This window comes from Haliotis cracherodii, unplaced genomic scaffold (assembly GCF_022045235.1).
Source record: "Haliotis cracherodii isolate W230 unplaced genomic scaffold, xgHalCrac1.p SCAF_6, whole genome shotgun sequence".
Lineage (NCBI taxonomy): Eukaryota > Metazoa > Mollusca > Gastropoda > Lepetellida > Haliotidae > Haliotis > Haliotis cracherodii.
The window spans coordinates 7031166-7052053 of NW_027266319.1; the positions used below are offsets into that span (position 1 = coordinate 7031166).

General features: G+C 39.9%; 1 pseudogene; it reads right to left on the minus strand.

Moving 5' to 3' along the window:
* Positions 1–20888, minus strand: part of LOC139445475 (SCO-spondin-like) — a 55754-nt pseudogene that overhangs the window by 27440 nt on the left and 7426 nt on the right.

The following is a 20888-nucleotide window of genomic DNA, read 5'->3' on the forward strand; positions in this document are numbered from 1 at the left end:
ACACTTTTGGGCTGGGAGTAGTGATTTTGGTGTTTTGGGGTTCTTTGAGGCATACCCTCTGGGCCCTATTGTTTAATGGTGGTTGTAGAGCCCACAGCAGACCGCCTATGCACTTTTCCCTGGGGGGTCCCATCATTTGGCTTGTATCCTCTGAGCCGCGTTTGCTGTTCTGTCCGGGCACCTTCGGGTTGACAGTCAGCCGTGTTTAGCGTTTCCCAGCCCAGGAGTGTTCTCCAGTCATTGTACTTTTCTGTATATAAACCTGTGGCCTTACATCCAACTCATGTCTTTGTGTTTTTCTTGCAATGGTGCAGCATCTACTTCTGCTAAAGCATTATCCTAAAATAATCGACTTTGGGCCAGACAATCCAGTGATTCCCATCATTCACATGTGTCTAAACCATTGATAACCATACGATAAGCTTGGGATGCTGAATATTCTCACCAGAAATGTTTACTTGGGCTGAATACAAACTCTAAAGGCAATACAAATAGTAGTGAACATAGATCCCCATCTAGACATTATATAGAGTAGTGATGTTTTATTAGCGATGAAGATGGACCCCCATATGCATTGTAAACAGTAGTGATGGTTTAATGGGATGAAGATAGACCCCAAAGGCATTATAAATAGTAGTTGTGTTTCAATGGCCAACGAACTGTTCACATGTGTTTTATATCCGTCAGGATGCTCAGCTTGTATTATCTGGAATAAGGGAAAATACCATCACTGATCATGTATTTCATCTCATTTTGTTATTTGCGAAATGTTAAATTTATAAGTGTAAATTGAATTTGAAAAGAAATATCGAAACAGATTTTATATAAATAGGGCATTATATCATATATTGTTTGTCACTTGACTAACTTGAATTGTATGTATTTTTTTTAAATTGAGTTTTGTTATATATTCTACATGTATGAGGACCATTGTTAAGCAGTACAGAATGAATTAAATTGTTGTGTGGACGTGTGGATGTAAGGGGGGAACAAATAAGAATCTCTAGATGGTTATCGATCTGTCCGAAGTCGCGGCTCGCTAATACTGCACTGGGCGATCTACAAAGACACATGAACTACATGTCATATGCGTGATGTGCCCGATTGTGAGTAAAACATCGTATCAATGACAGCCGAGAGATCGATGGGGAAGATAGTGTAACGTGATCACATAAGCTCCGCCGAACGCTCACGCGATGGGTAAGATACATTTTCTCCCTACCAACGCAGAGTGCAATGTTACTTATATCTTGTTTGATCATGTTTAACTTTGTCGTTGTGTCACAAATAATCTGATGCGCAGAGATAAGCCTGTCCAGGCGAACTACTCAAACAACAATAGGTCGTTGTGTCAAGCTTCTGTAGGAAACGATCCTTAAAGAGTTCTGCGTGCAATATTCAGATGGCTCTGTCACGAACATTATTGGGGATTCTTGGAATTTATTCTAAAGGTGTTCGTGTGGGAAAAATGAGTTTATGGTGTTTTGTTGCATGTTCGAACTAGTGATAACCAGTCACCATAACACTCAAAAAAATCATCGTCAGCAACTACCAAGCGACATGCAGGTGGTTGACAGCGTTCGCCCACACATTCCAGCCGATTGTGTTCTTGCATTTACTTTTAAGTCAGGAAAAAAGACTTAAAAGGGGAGTAATTGAATTTAATGATTAAATGTTGCCTATATGCTAATCTGGACGTACTACTCATTGTTCTAATTATGTCATCCTATGTATATTATATCAGATATACATTAACGCATGTTACCCTTCTAAAGTCATACTCTCATATAACAGTATATTGTTTATAGTATCAAAGGTTAATCAACAATATCAAGAGCAGCGATTTAAACTACTGAAACACCTAAACACAAGGCTGTTATCAAGCGCTAGTGCAGACGTGATGCATCGTAAAAACTGTACCGTGACGTCTTCAGAAATACAATTTCTTTCAAGATGTATACTACGAGATGGTAAGGCTACGCTTACTCACCGGTGGAACATAGACAATATCGCTAATACAGATATCACGTATTTGAATGTTAATGCTAAAGACAAACACTCATTATTTTTGCAGTGACGACATAACACTTATGCACGTTTATTTATAGCTTTCATCAGTTTTGCTCTTCATTTTAATAATTTTGTTTTCGCATATACATGTGGCAATACCCCACAAGCCTGTCATACATAATTATGGGGCAGTTTTCAATCTTGTACTGACTTACTCTGGTGTTCCTGATCGACGCTTATTGGCTTGGGTGTTATACCTGTTCTTTTCTGGTAATCCTATTATTACTTTATTTTTTATCTAATGACACCCTGTTCTTTGGATCACGGCTCCGTGACTATCCATAACAATCAAAATGAACATTCAGTTCAAGTAAATGAATGAGTTTGTTTTGACGCCACAGTCAGTCAAAAACCAATGCTGTGAGGTTTGATTTCATACACACTTCTACCAGGTCGAACATCGTGGATCCTCATCATTTTCTACCTCAAGAGAATCATAGTTCATATGCTAATCCATCTGCGAATACCGTCCCGCTCACGATGACCTTACTTGTTTCTAGATCTATCATGGGTTTGTTTGTTTGTTCGTTTGTGTGTTGCTTAACGCCGCTCTCAGCCATAATCAATCTGTATGACGGCGTTCTGTTAATAATCGAGTCTGAACCAGACAATCCAGTGATTGACATCATGAGCATCGATCCACGCAATTGGAATACGATGACATGCATCAACCAAGTCAGCGAGCCTGACCAACCGATCCCGTTAGTCCCCTCTTACGCCAAGCATAGTCGCTTTTTTACAGCAAGCATGGGTTGCTGAAGACCTATTCTAACCCAGATCTTCACGGGTTATTTGGTGATGTACTTAGGAGATGTGTTAATTTTAAGCCGTCGCTCTATGGCTAAGATGCTATATAACTAATTCTAGTATACGTTACATTTGGGATTACGGCTTTTTAGTAAAGTGAGTGAGTACGCCGTGTGGGCAATCGAATCCGGGTCTTCAGCGTGACGGGCGATCGCTTTAACTACTAGTTTATCCTACCACCCCTTTTAGTAATGTAAAAATTCTACTGCCGTAATTAAAGTGAGGCACCCAATCACCAAGGCCTAAACTGTGACAAGACAATGCCTTTTGAAAAGTGCTCAAACGTAACATTTGTTATATTTGGGATAACACTTTCTTAGTAATGATGAACATATTAACTAACAGATTAAATAACTAACTCATTGATTTAAAGCAAGTAGAGATTTGGGACAAAGTTATGCACTTGCGAATGATCACAATAATACAATATCTATCAGATAATTATTCAGTTAATACTTACTGAAGTGCCGAGTTGAAATCAGTCTTGGTAGGCCTAGTAACGGCGATGTTAGGTATAGCTCTTTCAGCAAGTCCAGAGAGAGTGGTTATTGATGGGGAGACGTCATTCATCAGTAAACACGGCATATGATCAACACCTATGTGGTTTCGTGGAATCCGTATATCTATACGACAATATCATTTTAATAATTAGCTTCCTGGTCGGTTGTTAGGTGTCATGCGATATGTATCGTCACGGTTATTTCAGCACAATGTTAAGGCCGTGTGTACACTAAAAGAGCATTCAAATCACACCAATAGTTCAAACCTTCAAACCAATTGAACCTGATCAACAATCTCCAACGTCATAACACTGCAATCACTAAAAAAGTGTTATACAATACCACACCGATTCAGTATAATAATAAAGGCGACAAAATATTCATAAGAAATATCTGGCAAACGTAGCGTGGACTGTACGATTCCTATCACTATCAAATAGTGATGATACCGGGTGTTCGCGAAAAGGTAAGCGAATCATGCCCCACTGGTTACACCCGTAAGAGCAGCTCAATTGTTCACCTAAAAACACACGGGAACATATGGTACAAGTCAAAATAGAAAATTGCATCGGACTTAATTTTTGTCATTGATGAGTCAAATTTGGAAATGTCCTCCACTGTGGAATGTTGTAACCTTGATCAATAAACGTCTGAGCAAGAGCTGTAGCAATATTGCTGGACACAGAGGGAAAGTTGACTATTGGAAATTTGAAGTCATCACTCTTGTCATATGTCTTGTTTGAATATTTTTGACAGACACAACATGGACACAAATAGTCCATGCCCCTAATCAACTGGATGACTCGTTCCACAAAACCCGAATCCGTAGACAGTGAATATGATACTAGGCATCATTCGCTTCTATTATATCACCTGTAGCAATGACCCGGGAATGATATTTGACTCTGTAGATGTTGTGGTGACCCGGATGTTATGATGAATTAATAAATATATATATGGTTGTTTTTGCATTTGTTTGGTCGTTTTACAGTCTATACCGGTCAAAGCAACCCCGTTTCGGACATCTCACTTTGAAATTATTAATGGGTTTGGGTCATCCAAATTACTGTACGGGTCATCCAAATCGGGGACTGGTCGACCAAATGTGTATACGGGTCATCCAAATCTGTATACGAGTCAGCCAAATAAAATACCAGTGCTCTACACAGGTACGAAGCCCGAAGTGATGCAGGTCTCAGACGTTTACCACTTCGGTGAAACTCACGAGCACGGGTATGGTGCTGACAAACCTAGGAACATAATCGGGGCGAACCGGGATTCGAACCCCAATCATAGATTTCTGGCGTGTCCAGGGGACGCAACTCTGCACAGCGAATAGCGGCGCCTTAGACGATTGGGCCACCCGTGCCCCCCGAAAAAGGAGAGGTGACATGAGCTTATGTATGCTCAACATGGTTAACAGGAACAAATTTGGTGTTTCTGTAAACAAATGTACTCAAAAAATATCCTCAGGTCCATGGAAGGTCTGATAAGAACTACGTCAGTAAGTCAGTTACAATGACAGTGTGTCGTAATACATTTACATTAAATACAAGACGTCAAAATGGCCGACACCATAAACGTGACGGGTGAGATTTCCGAAGTTTTAAAGGAACCTGTGGCTATTACAAGGGTTAGTCATCATTGATCAATTGACTGATCATTGAAAGGTGTTGTAAAGATGTGTCAATAGATACTAAGGTGAACATACATCGCTGTAGACCGTCACTGTAGTCTAGGCACGGCATACTTCTATCGGAGCATCACACTGTTATCATAACATTGCATCAAAGCATGGTGTTTCACTTGGTTTTGTTTTGTTTGTTTGTTGTTTAACGCCGCACTCAGCAATATTCCAGCTATATGACGGCGGTCTGTAAATAATCGAGTCTGGACCAGACAATCCGGTGATTGACAGCATGAACATCGATCCACGCATTTGGGATCGATGACATGTATCAACCAAGTCAGCGAGCCTGACCACCCGATCCCGTTAGTCGCCTTTTACAACAAGCATAGTCACCTTTTACAGCAGGCATGTAGTCTGGTCATTCTGTAATTTAACCTCAAGAAAATTGCAACAGAATATTTTACGACTGTTTCCTTTTAATTGAATCTATTTGAGTTTGTATTAAAAAGTCTACCAAAATCAACCTTCGGGAAAATGGTTAATTCCCGCATCAAAAAAGATAAAAACCAACGAGGAGAATATGGCATCTACGGGTCGCCGTACATCAAGAAGAGCTCGCAAAGGGAGATAATTCGTAGTGATCCTGCTAGTGCCTTGGAAAATATTCAGAAAAACAATAACGATAACGGAGCCGTATTATTTCATGGTAAGTTGACAAATACACATTTATTTAAAAATGTAATTAATAATGATGAAAATAATAGCAGTTGGCTTCCAATATACTTCTAACATGCCCATCAACCATAAATTGTGTAGCGTCGTCTGCTATGTAACTACGGCCGCACCAGCAGAGAACATGTGAGTTAAACACGGCCGATAACCATATTCCTGTCTTTTATAAATTCATCCAACATTGTTACAATTATTAGAAACATAATTATGCGAAAAATTATATCGAAAAGTGGAACATCCTTGATAAAATAAAAAAAATGTATGGAAGCCCATGAGTGACATGATGTATAATCATTTGCGTGATGCGTACGTAATTTGCAATTCATTACGTTTTACAACCAATCTTGACAATATTGATATCGGAACAAGTTACCAATTTCTAAAACACCCGATATTGACATTTCTCGTCTTGAGTGCATTTGTTTTACTGTTTAAAGTCACAAAATTAACTCTTTTAACAGGCTTGTAACTTTTTTTTGTCTGGGAAATTGGTGAAAAACGGAACCAGGAAAATTCAGCAAATGCAGATGTAATTACTTGAAATATATAGGAATTTAAACAACTTTACTCTCTTTTGGAACGATGCTGTAAGACATTTTCTTCTTTCAGAATTACGGATACCATTCTGGAACGGCATGATCTCAGACAACAGCGCCAGTGGATTCTGTCTCCGTTTCTTGACTTGAAACTAAATTTGTAGCAGGAGTAGACCAAATACTGTCCCCAAAGATTGTTTGGAATACAGCGAGGCACTTGTGTGTTAATTCGCCGAAGGCCCGGGTTCGATTCCCCACATGGACGCAATGCGTGAAGCCCATTTCTGGTGTCCCTCGGGGCAATCTCATTAAAATAAAATCTTTGTACTCGCTACCGCCAAACAACGATCTGAGGACATCCCATTAGGGGTCGCGTCAGAACGACCTTTCATCCGACCAATCAGTGCGTCGCTTACCAGATCATGAAAGTGACAGTCGGAACGTGTGTTTTCTAATCATGTAACCACGAAATATTTGACACGGGGTATTCCGAACGACAGTTACTGGTTTTTTATTATATCCATACAATCTAGGCCATCTATAAGCCATTCCAGAGTGTTCTTATCAGTTTTAATTTTTTTAATCGAGAATACGTCAAAATATGTTTCGAAGCGTAGTCGCCAGTGTGAAACTAGTGTCGTAAAGCTCGAGAAAGCTGCCTTCTGATTGGCTAATGTCGATTTCTTGTCAGTCAATTCATTGGTCGGTCAAAATTCGAGAAAGGTCGTTCTGACGTGACCCGTAATGGGATGTTCTCAGATCTTTATTTAGCGGTAGCGAGAACTAAGATCTGATTTTAATGAGATTGCTCTCGGGGGACACGGGTGGCCCAATCGTTTAAGGCTCCGCGATTCGCTGTGCAGAGTTGCGTCCCTTGGGCACCCAAGAAACCTATATGATTGTGGGTTCGAATCCCGGTTCGCCCCGATTACGTTTCTAGGTTTGTCAGCACCATACCCGTGCTCGTGGGTTTTTTACCGAAGAGGTAAACGTCTAAGACCTGCATCACTTCGGGCTTTCCTTCCACATTAAGCTGATACACCGTGATATAACTGGAATAATGTCAAAAGCGGCGTAAAACCATACTCACTCAATTGATCGTTTGCCATATTGCTATGCTATGCAATAGTCTATGATTATCTTGTACTTATACTCAAATTGAATAGATTCGCTCACTAAAATAAATGAATATATAGTCAGTATAGCCTGTGTTCACTCAGCGTATCAGCGACAGTAATAGATAACTGGCTGACATGAGTTTCGCTGGGGCCCCTTTCACCAGAATAGACTATAGTCGGCCAACTACCCATGCGTTACCAAGTTCCAGCTCTTTATGATATTAACATATTTATTTCCATAAAGTGGAGGGATTGGCAAACAAGCAAAGTTTGCTTATCTGAATGCCTCTCCCAAACATGATACCATACAAGTTACAATGTATTAAAGTGATATGAGAAATAGCATACATGATATAATTGACATTAAAGATGATTATCGTTCTGTAAGTGTTTTATTACTGGATTATCTTTCGAAACTACAGCTACGTTATATTATTTACATCTAGCATAACAACATCATAGTATCATATGTACTTGCCGTAAAAGGCGACTGTGCCTGTCGTTGCAGGCGACTACTAACGGGTTCGGGTGGTCAGACTCGCTGACTTGGTTGATGCATGTCATCGATCCCAATTGAGTGGATCGCTGCTCATGATGTCAATCACTGGATTGTCTGGTCCAGACTCGATTATTTACTGGCCGCCGTCATATAGCTGCAATATTGCTGAGTGCGGCATTATACAACAACAACAAATTTAACTTCTGAAATATGCAACCAATATACTTACTTAAACGAATGAGTGTTCAACTATCAGTAGTTGTGAATAAGCAAAGGAACATTCTGCCACGACCCGTTTCTACGGACAAAATAGTATTACTTGTACACAATTGTAAAACTTGTATTGAAGGACACTTGACTTATCAAAATCATTTCTTCCACAATTAGTACATTAAGTTCTTAAAATGATATATGAAGAGTGATTATCTTACATTTGAATATAATATGTATGACTTCATTCCAATATTTGAAAATTTATGGCAACATTTAATTGCTCGGCCACTCTTCATATATGTCCTCTATTTGACCTTGAACTATTATAATGAATTAAATTGTCCCTGTGATATTTTTTATAAAGTAAATAAAAGTTGTATACCCAGATTGTTCTTTAATTTAGTTATATTAGAAAGAAAACTATAATAAATTTGAATCTCTTCCTTCCTACAAATATCCAAGAATACGAAAATACGAATTATAAAGGCCTATATCTTGTGACCTTGAGAAAGGTCATTCCCATGAGTTGATTTTGGAAGACTTGTTTTTCCCTGAAAGCTGACATGCTACCAAATAACATAAAGTATGAATTAATTCTGTTGCAATTTTCTTGAGGTTGGCCATTTATTTCGACAGAAATGACCAGACTATATCCCCAATGTTCGTATTGCAATCTATCAGTCAACACTTCCATCTATCGTTTCTGTGCTGGAAGTGTAAACTTACAAGATATGTTAATTTTGTTGTAAAGGCAATGCCGCAATATTGCACCATTGACTAGTTTGTTTGACGCCGCAAATAAGCGAGTCTAGACCAGACAATACAGTGATTGACATCATGTGCATCGATTCACGCAATTGGAATACGATGACATGCATCAATCAAGTTAGCGAGCGTGACCACCCGATCCCGTTAGTAGCCTCTTACGACAAACATGGTCGCTTTTTTACAGCAAACATAGGTTGCTGAAGACTGTTCTAACCCGGATCTCTGATTTCTCAACGAATTATTCAGCCGGGCAATTAATCGAGGATATACGGCAGGTGAAAATCAAGACAAATAATCAGCGAGAGTCGGGAATTCGATTTTCGATCAAAAGTTACTGGTACGCATCGGGGACGCCACTCTGAAGATGGGATTTATGGATTTGAGTGAGTGTGGTTTAACGTGGCTTTGTTTCAGTTATTTGACAGCCTGTGAGCTGGAAGCACGAGGAAAGCCCGAAGTGATGCATGTATCAGGTGCTGAGATTCAAACCGACTATTCGAGCCGAAGTGTTCTGTTACGCCTAGAAAAGCCCGCTCTGCACAGCGAATTCACATATTTGAGCAAGTGAACGAGTTTGGTCTAAGGCCGCTTTGGGCAGTTATTTCACAGGTCACGTTAGTTACCGGGAGTCCTAACTGGATGGGTGACAGTGCTCGGCTGCTTGGCTCCTGGGAGTTTCATCAAATCGTTGTCGCGATTTCAGTAGTTACTCCTCACTTTTGACATTTTAACAAAACATGATCTATGGTTATAGATTATGCGCCCACTGAACGACGTCAGTCCCAACAAATTACAAATGTGCATACATTAGTCCGTGAATGAGCTATGTCTGTGAGTTAAAGGTCGTCGGTTAACTGAATTTTGAAGTCTTAATTCCGATAAAGTATATATGATTCAAATATATATATTGCAAATACATTGATGTGAAATTCGTGAGTGAGTATTGTTTAACGCCGCTCTGAACAGTATTTCAGTTATGGCATGTCAGCTACATGTGGGAGGAAAGTCGAAAGTCATGTAGGTCAAAAAAGCATAACCAGGACGAATCTGGAATTCGAACACACGCGACCCGTGAAGATCCGGGGTAGAATAGGTCTTCAGCAACCCATGCTTGCCGTAAAAGGCAACTTCGGGTGGTCAGGCTCGCTGACTTGGTTGAAGCATGTCATCGATTCCAATTGCGTTGATCGTTGCGCATGATAACAATCATTGAATTGTCTGGTCCAGATTCGATTATTTACAGACCGCCATTATATAGCTGGAATATTGCTGAGTGCAAAGAAACAAAACAAAATTTCATTTGAAGCCATCTTTTAAAAACGTATCAAACACATTAGTCACCTTTAATTTTGCTAATTCCTCTCGTCAACATACCGATTGCTATTGATATTGCACATTAAGCTGAAACTTCTAATACTTACTTGAAATGAAAATATGCATACCGCTGTCGTTGAAAAATTGTAAACCTTCATGCAAGTCTAAAAAATGTTATACTTGCCAATGGTGAGATAGTCAGATTGGGATTCTTGGAGTTGGCACTTTATGAACACATTTAGTCACATCCCTTAACTAATCAGATGTTCAAAACTCGTGTGTGTCCACAAGATTACAGGATTGGGTTTGCCTCAGCGGCGTTGAAAAGAACTAAATGGAGAGTTTGATATCAAGAACTTAAAAATATCTTTGAGAACAATTGTAAAAAAGTTGTGCTATATTCCTATAGAAGTCCCTTAGAAAGTTGGGTTTTTTTGGCATAAGACGTGTCAATCAGTAATCTGCATGTCACGTGCACACTATAGATCACGACATATATACATTCTGTATGGGGATAACGAGTCCATGGAGATCGTTTGGATGTCTGAACCTGAGCAACATTGTCTGGTCCAGACTCGATTATTTGGTTGGTTGTTTAACGCCGCACTCGGCAATATTCCTGCTATATGACGGCGGTCTGTAAATAATCGAATCTGGACCAGACAATCCAGTGAATAATATCATGAGCATCGATCCACGCAATCGGGATCGATGACATGCATCAACCAAGTCACCGAGCCTGACCACCCGATCCCGTTAGTCGCCTTTGACGATAAGCATAATCACCTTATACGGCAAGCATGGGTTGCTGAAGACCTATTCTACCCCGGAATCTTCACGGGACGCGTCATAATAAGACGTCAAAAAGAGGCATACACGTGAGTCGGAGAAATATGCTTATTATTAATATATTCTGGAGATGCTGTATACATGATTTTTTCATTTCTGTATCTAACATCCGCCAGTGTTGGGGATGCAGACCTTCAGCTTGACATCGTACCGAGTGATGGCCGGACAGACCATAGGGTACTTGATGTTGTTGAAGAACATGTAGAACATGGTACAGTCACTCTCGTGGGCGATCATGACGACACCAGTGCTGGGACAGGACTCCGCCGTCGTGGGAGCTGCAGTGGTGGCAGCATGTTTGCAGGCAGAGATAGCGGAGTCATAAACGGTACCTTCTGCACACTGATGGCGATAGGCCACGCCATTGCTGCACTGGTAGAAGCGTCTCGTATTGGTTTCGTGGGCAAGGAAAGTGTTCTCACCTTCTGGACAACGATCTGCAGGAACAATAGTAAACCAATATCCAAATGTTAAGTATTGAGGATAGTAAGTGAAGTAGTGAGTACCCTACTTTGGTTTAACAGCTCTTTGGTCAAATTTTCTTTTACATGTATACGTGTCAGTTTAATGGGAGAGGAAGACTGAAGTGGTGCTGGTTTTAAATGGTCGCCACTTTAGGAAACCCATGAGCCTGAGTATGATGCCCGCAAAGAAAGAAACATTATCAGAGGGAACTTGGATTCGAACCCTCGATCATAGGATTCTGGCACTACGGTCCGCAACTCTACACAGCGAACTGAGGTGGCTTAGATGACTGGGCCACCAATGCCCCAGATGATAGTTAGTCTGCTAATGAAAATTACCGATCAAATTTGAAATTGGAACGTTTTGCATTTCTTTGTCCTTAGTTGACCTGTGTCAGGGATTTCTCAGACAAAATACAAACATTCGAATGGCACACTTGTTATCGTTCACCGCTGTAACATGAACCAGAAACATTTAGAAATAAGATAATTAAATTTGATGATAGAAAAAATAATAAAACAAATTATAATGAAACTAATTATTGTTGTATTTTATCTGTTCTTAAACTTTTCGTATTATGATAATACATGTACATTACACATACATCCACACTCCTCGGTGTTGCAGCTGATGGTCCTGTTCTGGAAGCTCTCACAGTCGGCTCCCCTAGGCCGGGGTGGGGTTGGTACAGGTCCTGGAGCGGTCATGGTCCTTGTTGCCTCCCCCACACAGGACACTGCACTCATCCAGGTCCTGCCACACCTCCCAGTCCGTCCAGTTACCGTCAACTAAGATTGTGATATGTAACAACATAAAAGTATTCCAAATTTCAAGATTGATGGACACAAACGTTATATATAAATACTTATGCATAAAATATGAATTTCTGCACACCGACAGTGATGTAGAATGATATAGTTAATTTGGCGTCATTGGTATTAACGCGCTTGAATATTTAAGGGTGCTAGTGTATCATCAATGAATGATTTATATACTAAATTAAAAGAGCTACTACTACTATTTACTTACAGAAAACTCACTTTCTGTTGCTATATTCTATTTATTCTATATATTACCACTTGTCAATCTATCTGACTCTTATTTGTCAATAAACTATTTGAAGTAAATTTACTGAAATAATTTATGAAATTATGAACAATGAATGACGCATTGACTGTGTGCAGCAGCCATATGGCGTAATGTTTGTACTTTTCTTATCTGAACTTCACATATCCACGTTTTGACATTAGTAAACAAACGGTTCTTGAAGTCTCGTGTATACATATCACTTCCCACCTATACAGTCGTGTGTATTACAGCTGATCGTCTGGGTATCTCTGCTGGAGCCAGAGCACTGAGCACCGCCGTTAGCAGGACTCGGGTTGGTGCACAAACGTGTGCGATATCTCCTCATTGTTCCTCTCCACATGTGTGCGTGCAGTTGCTCTCCGAAATCCATGCTCCGTAACTCGCCCATCCACCGTTCCACACTAGAGAAAGAAATATCCGTGACGTATTCATACAACATGTTTTGCACAATCTGATGGCGTAACCAAATTTCTGTTGCCCTTTAACATCTTCAAAACTGTTTCCACATCATGGCAGTAATAAGTTCAAAGAATACGTTCAAACTGCACTATGAGAGAGCACAGCACCTAGTACCAACATTCTAATATTGCTGCGCAAACATCTGACGAATAGCTTGGGCTTTCACACTGGATACTCATTTTGAATTTTGGTTGGTTGGTTCGTTGTTTAACGCCGCACTCAGCAATATTTCTGCTATATGACGGTGGTCTGTAAATAATCGAGTCTGGACCAGACAATCCAGTGATTGATATGATGAGCATCGATCCATGCAATTGGGATCGATGACATGCATCAACCAAGTCAGCGAGCCTGACCACCCGATCCCGTTAGTCGCCTTTTACGACAAGCATAGTCACCTTTTACGGCAAGCATGGGTTGCTGAAGACCTATTCTACCCCAGAATCTTCACGGGTCTTTGAATTTTGACCACGAAAACAACAACCGTCGAATTATCATGCTCTTGTCAATCTTCAAAAAGTTATCCTACATACAGATGTACTCTGTTCATTCAGAAGCCCCGGGTCCGGGTTATATCAAATAACCTTCGAATAAGCTTTGGAGATTCTGTTATAACCATGAGTCTTCCCTCCACACTCACCTGTCTTGTAGCATGTCGCCCATGTCTGTCTGAAGCAAGGAACGTTAAGTGTGATTTATTAATTGGTACATTGGTGGCGTTCATTGATGACATACATGTCTATGCACAAGCATACAATGTTCTAGGTTTCACTCAAGAAAGGTTCCCATATCAGATGGATTTGGATGCTGTAATTTAGGTTTGTGTGAAATTTAATGTGTTCTATGGCTGTGCTTCCTTGTCAATCATCCCACTGCTACTCAATATTTACATTATGATAGTGAATAGAGCCCCAACTCATGGTCATGTGTCTAATCCCCATCCAAATCCCGTCCAAATCTTATTAATCAATATTTGTGTCTACGTATTAACCCTGTGCAAAGTCTTGGAAGTTCACGAACAATTTGGAAGTTATTGCCAAAGAAATGCATCTTTGTTTATTGTCCCTATAAGAAAATCGAGTGGTTTATATATTCAAGATATTATATATATATATATATATATATATATATATATATATATATATATATATATAAAATGTACAGGATTTTCTGCTTTTCCATTGGACGAGAGTTCGGTCACATGACCACGAAATTGACGTTCCCAAGTGTATGAATGACACAATTTGACGTTCATATGTTTTTCAAGAGACGTAAACACTGACGGACTACATACACATTCCTGGGGTACTTACCTAATATGGGTCTGTGACAAGCAAACAGCTTATATTTATTTGTCGCAATTCAGTCTTTGTATGACCAACGCAGTTTACAGCAAAATTGGCGTAACATAAGTTAAGTTAAAATATATAAAGCTATAAATTGGCAACGTACCATGAGGATGTTTTCCACAAGTGATCTTAACAGCTCATTGTAAGGTCTATTATTTATATTTATGGTATCATAAAACTGCGCATTCGACCACAAAAGCATATACGTTTTTTTCAAAGTTGTAAACTAGTGAAGGATCTGTAACATTTTAATGGGTCTTTAATCTGATGGCTCATGATGTAAACATCTGAAAAGTGTCCGGGTTTTATAACTAAATAACAAGTTTAACCGAATGATGTCATCGTGTGAATTGATATCATACTTGTCACTGTCTGGCTGTTGTGGGTGTCCCCTTGGAAAATAGTGTGGCGACATTCGATTTTTTTGGGGGACGGGAAATGGGATCTAATGGGCGAGAGGGTTTGCTGGGATTTGTTTGAAAAGTATTTATATAAATGCTCGAAAGAAATAATGTGTCAAAAACTAGATCAACTGTTCACTGGAGGTGACAAAGGAACATATTCTGTCTCAAACAGAACGCCTACATGTTGTGTGGACTGACGATGTAGGGATGGGGCGAAATAGCACAAACAATAAAGATGGTAATGGTTTTAAGTAAATTATGCTTCATATACTAAACGACAGCTTTTAGAATAGATCATGCATTATAGAATGATAGATGGTCCAGGGAAATGCACATGATTGCCAACTATCTAGCCGATAAAAACCTAATATAAACTTCCTGTAGGTTTAAATGTCAAGGAACAGTTCCTGTTTTGTGGCATGCGGAATAGCACATCTCCTGTTGTCATCTTGAAAAAGGAAAGAAATATCTATTCACTTTCGCTGCCAATACATAAACTGTCAGTTTGTTTCGATGAACATGTATATTATAAAGGATACTTCGCCCTTGAATACTATGAAGTGTTTTACCTGTATCTTGTACAGCGTCGCAAACCAAACCATCCACATTTTGTTGTGTATCGAGAAGACCTTAAGCAGCGGTAGGACACTCTCGCTCTGTAACAACAGTTGGAATTATTCATTAGTGATGAGTGCTGTTCCCCAGCTGAAGAAACCCAGATCCGTTCCCTTTATGATATTTTGTTTGTTAGTACCGTGTCGTGGTCGTGGGTTTCATCAAAAGTGCTCCACATATTAAGTGAATATCATTGTGCAGTGACCCTTGAAGATCCGGGGTAGAATAGGTCTTCAGCAACCCATGCTTGCCGTAAAAGGTGACTAGGCTTGTCGTAGAAGGCGACTAAAGGGATCGGGTGGTCAGCCTCGCTGACTTGGTTGATGCATGTCATCAATCCCAATTGCGTGGATTGATGCTCATGATATTAATAACTGGATTGTCTGGTCCAGACTCGATTATTTACAGACCGCCGTCATATAGCAGGAATATTGCTGAGTGCAGCGTTAAACAACAAACCAACCAACCAATCATTGTGCAGTTTCCTGCCACAGGGACTGACAGGCCATATGATGAACTCAATACTGATGAACGTCGGATTAAACTCAACGTCAAACTCAACCTACAAGAACACCGTGCCAAACAACGACAACAGAGTATGAAGAGTTTACTCCCTTGAGAAAGGGGCCAGAGCAGCCCGGTCGTTTTAAAGACCGCACCTGACCAGGGGAGACTTGTTTTCTTCGGTTGTCTGCTTTCGCTGCTTGTGGGTTCGAATCCTACATTCCACCGGCCCCAGGATGTAGTGGATATAGTGTCTGTCCGTTTGCTGGCGATCCCCTGGTCGCGTAACACCAAAATACCTTAAAAGATGGTGCTTGTCTTCCGCCATTTAAGGGATAAAACAAGGACTGGTCGGCTCGGTGTCCGTCTGATGTGTCGGAGATGGGTATCCATGTGAGATTGTGGCAAGGTATTTCTGTTGGCTTGCACGATAAAATCGGCATTCGTTCGAGCTAGCAGCAAACACACCTGCATGCACGTCGCTATGTAACTGCAAACAATTTGAACGCGACGACCACATTTCACTCCACGTCAGCTCTGATTCTTGATCACGAGCCGAAAGTTATGATTATGTTCTCATAACTTAAAACACATCCCTAGTTTTAGACGTTGATAAATAAACTCGACAACACCCTTTCCATAACCATAGAAAATATCTGCTAAAGTCCGTTGTACGATTGAGACTCTATCACAAGTACATGTTTATGGATAACTATCAAATAGTGATGGCTCACCTTTTCAAGAACACCTGGTATCATCACTATTTGATAGTGATTCATAAACACACGTTTATTAAATAGTCAGAATCATACAATGAAGACTTTCGCAGATAGGTCTTATGATTGTGGAAAGGGTTTTGTCATTTTTATTTCATTCTCATGTAACAGTTATATCGATTTGTGTGAATTCATCAATGACATCGACAGTTTACCTCTATTGCACATTATATACAGTAAACGAGAGTCATTATCATGTTATATATATTTAAATGTGTGTGTGTGTGTGCATGCGTGTGTGTGTGTATATATATATATACACTTACCGACAAAAGAAACGCAATGATATATGAAGAATTACTCATATTCAAGTTAGTGAGTGAGTATGGTTTTACGCCGCTTTTAGCAATATTCCAGCAATATCACGGCGGGGGACACCAGAAATGGGCTTCACACATTGTAGCCATGTCGGGAATCATATTATAGACATATAAGATTGTATATGTTGTGTGAACTGACGCTCATGAATGCATCACGTGTGACGTCACAGATCCATGAATCGAGCATATGGTGATAAGAATGAAGACACTGTGTAAACACTCGATTGATTGTTAGTTGTGTCATTATTTGGTACACCTTGGAAACATCTCTTCTTAACTTACTTCTCCACATGTTTTTTTATGGTTCGCGTTTCTTGGGCGGTGAGTACTGATGTCACAGTTAATGTATTAAATCATTCAATTTTATTGAGGACGAATATCATTTTATGCTTATATGCAATGCTTATAGTGATTTAAGAGCTGAATATATTCCTCCTAAATATTTTACAACCCCCTTCGAAAAATAAATTTCATGCTCTTATGTCATCCACTAACTTTAAAATCATACGAAATCTAGCAGTCTACGTTTACAAAGCTTTTCGACCTCGTTCATTGCATACAGCCTAAATATTTATTTGTATATATGCATGTGTATGTGTATGAATGTGTATGGATATGGATATATATGTAAAATAGTGGTAATTCTTTTTTTCTTCCTCTCTCTGTAAATAGTTCTGTGTAATAGGCCTACGGCCTAACACTTTTTTGTGAATAAACAATATATAAATCATTCAATGTGACTGAAACTTTCACTTCGGAAATTTACAACATTTCAAAAATATTTCGGTCATTTTACAATAATTTTCCCGTCAGACTGACTAAAAGTTATTAATAAGTTCAAAGGGGCTTAAAAACATCACAATAGACTAAATATGCTAGAATTAGAATCCCAAAAGTAATATAATAAACACTGAGTTTCACTTTCTTTTAATCCTATTATTTTAAGTCACTGTGTGATGTCATAGAGCACAAAAATGTTTGTAATTCGTTATCATAATATCTGACATAAACGTAATATTTGCAACGATAATGAAGTTATTTTTTCTAAAACTCACGATCCTGCAGCAGCACGTGAAAGCACCGCAAACAGTGCAGCAGCAGCGAGCACGACGACGACGAGTCTTTGCATCGTTCTGGTCTGGCGTTATGATAAACACCCAAAGCATGTTCTCTGGCTTAAATAGCCTTGCGATTGCACCCTTAAGTAAATGAGGGTTGGTAGGTGGTAACATCCTGGTTCATCGATCAGGTAAAAAACCCATTTTCATTCCATACCTGTACAACAGAGACAGACAACATATGCATATGAAACGACAAGGTTAACAGTCATGCCATATGTTTTCAAATATCCTTTTCAGCAGAGTTGTGAAAAAGGAAAATAAGTTTAAATCATTGTGGTGGATGCATAATTCAGGTTTCTAGTTAGTATTTAGCTGGGCACACGTTACAAAGTCGATCAATCAACGCTCTAGGACACGCCCCCGTCCATTATCTCTATCCAATGAGAAACATGAAGACAACTTAACCCTTGAAGAGATCGGACGCAGAATAATTTGAAATTGACGGTTTATGTGGATTTCAGTGCATATGTATTTTTTTCTAACACAAAATATTAGCTGAGTATAGATGTCTGAACAACAACTCGACCAAGACAAATGAACAACCCCATTTCGAGGTCGGAGGTCGGATCAGGGCGTCAACGGTTGCACTTTAACCTTTCAGAATTTCCTCTGCAGCAGTATGTGCATTCTAAACACTTACCGCATATTTAACTCGTCATCCATCTTGTTTCAACAGTGTTTTAGAGTACAGGGGTGGCCTAACAATCCAAGAGGGCGAATATTTGCGCCCCTTTCACAAAGTAAGCATGTGATGAACGTGGGTTCGAATCCAAGATTCGTGCTGATTATGTCACTCCATGTTCATATTTTATCTGCACCATACCCCTCCACCTATTTTTGGTTTGGTTTGTTGTTTTACGTCGCTCTCAGCAATATTCCAGTTATATGACGGCGGTCTGAAATAATCAAGTCTGGACCAGTCAATCCAGTCATTGACATCATGAACATCGATCCACACATTTGGTTGGTTGGTTGGTTGGCTTGTTGTTTAACGCCGCACTCAGCAATATTCCAGCTATATGACGGCGGTCTGTAAATAATCGAGTCTAGACCAGACAATCCAGTGATTTACATCTTGAACATCGATCCACACAATTGGTTGGTTGGTTGGTTGGTTGGTTGGTTAACGCCGCACTCAACAATATTCCAGCTATATGACGGCGGTCTGTAAATAATCGAGTCTAGACCAGACAATCCCGTTATTAATATCATGAGCATCGACACACGCATTTGGGATCGATGACATGCATCAACCAAGTCAGCGAGCCTGACCACCCGATCCCGTTAGTCGCCTTTTACGACAAGCATAGTAGCCTTTCACGGCAAGCACGGGTTGCTGAAGACCTATTCTACCCCGGATCTTCACGGGTCCCCCTCCACGTAGCTTTCACTGAATCGGAAAACGTCTGCCATCTGCATCACTTTGGACTTAGGCTTGGATGGGCGTGTTTTCATTTTGTAAAAGATAGATGGAATTCGGTACGAACTCACTTTAGCTTGGGTGTATGTGTGTGAAGGGCGTGGTTTTGTTTTTATAATTCTGGATTAAAATGCAGCAATTTTGAGCATCCGAAATAATTAATTTTCTTCTGAAAAACAAAATTATTACAGTAACATATACCTGTTAGCTGGTTTTCTGGTTAGCTGGTTTATTACTAATCAGGAATGCATATCTACCCGAGAATTTTTAAAAAAACTATGTCTCTGGTAAAATTTATTACACACTTAATGTGTATGGGTTTATTAAAAGTAAACAGCTTATATTTAATTGTCGCAATGCCGTCTCAATAGTACAAACATAGTTGGCAGCGAAAAATGCGTGGTCTAAAATAAATAGAGCTATAAAATGGCATCGTGCCATGGTGACCTTACCGTGAAGGATTCAACAACAACACACTGAGCACCATATCTGTTCTTTTTAAGGTTATATATAAAGTAGTGAGTGAGTGAGTGATGCTTTACTCCGCTTTTAGCAATATTCAAGCAATATCAGAAATGGGTTTCTCACATTGAACCCATGTCGGGTGTCGAACCCGAGTCTTCGGCGTGACGAGCGAACGCTTTAACCACTAGGCTAACCCGGCAGCCCCTATAAAGTAGTGAAGGAGATGTGACAGTTTAATGTGTCCTTATTTAGATTGTTAATGATCGTCCGGGTTGTACAGGCAGTAAACGCAGAAGCAGTGGCACTGGTTTTTATGCTTTATATTATACTAAAGAGTAACTCTTACAATAAATCATGCATTGCAATAGAAAGCAAAGGCAGTCTGAAGTTTGCTGAGGAAAGAATTATGTGAAATGCTGGACTTAAGTGAGTGAGTGAGTTGGGTTTAACGCCGCTTTTAACATTATTCCAGTTATATCACGGCGTGTCAGCTTAATGTGGGAGGAAAGCCCGAAGTGATGCATGTCTAAGACGTTTACCACTTCGGTGAAACCCACGAGCACGGGTATGGTGCTGACAAACCTAGAAACATATTTAGGGTGAATCAAACCAACAATCATAGGTTTCTGGCGTGCCCAAGGGACGCAACTCTGCACAGCGAATAGCGGCGCCTTAGATGACTGGGTCACCCGTGCCCCCGGCCCGCTGGACCCAAGACATTGACGTAAAAGGAAACGACATTTGGGCAAGACGTACACATCTCCGTGGGCACCAATTGTGCTTACCGTCTTGCTGATCTGTTTCTTTGTGCATATAAATTTGTGCTCGGTTTGTCAAATCAATGGAATTTGTCCAAGAAGTTTAA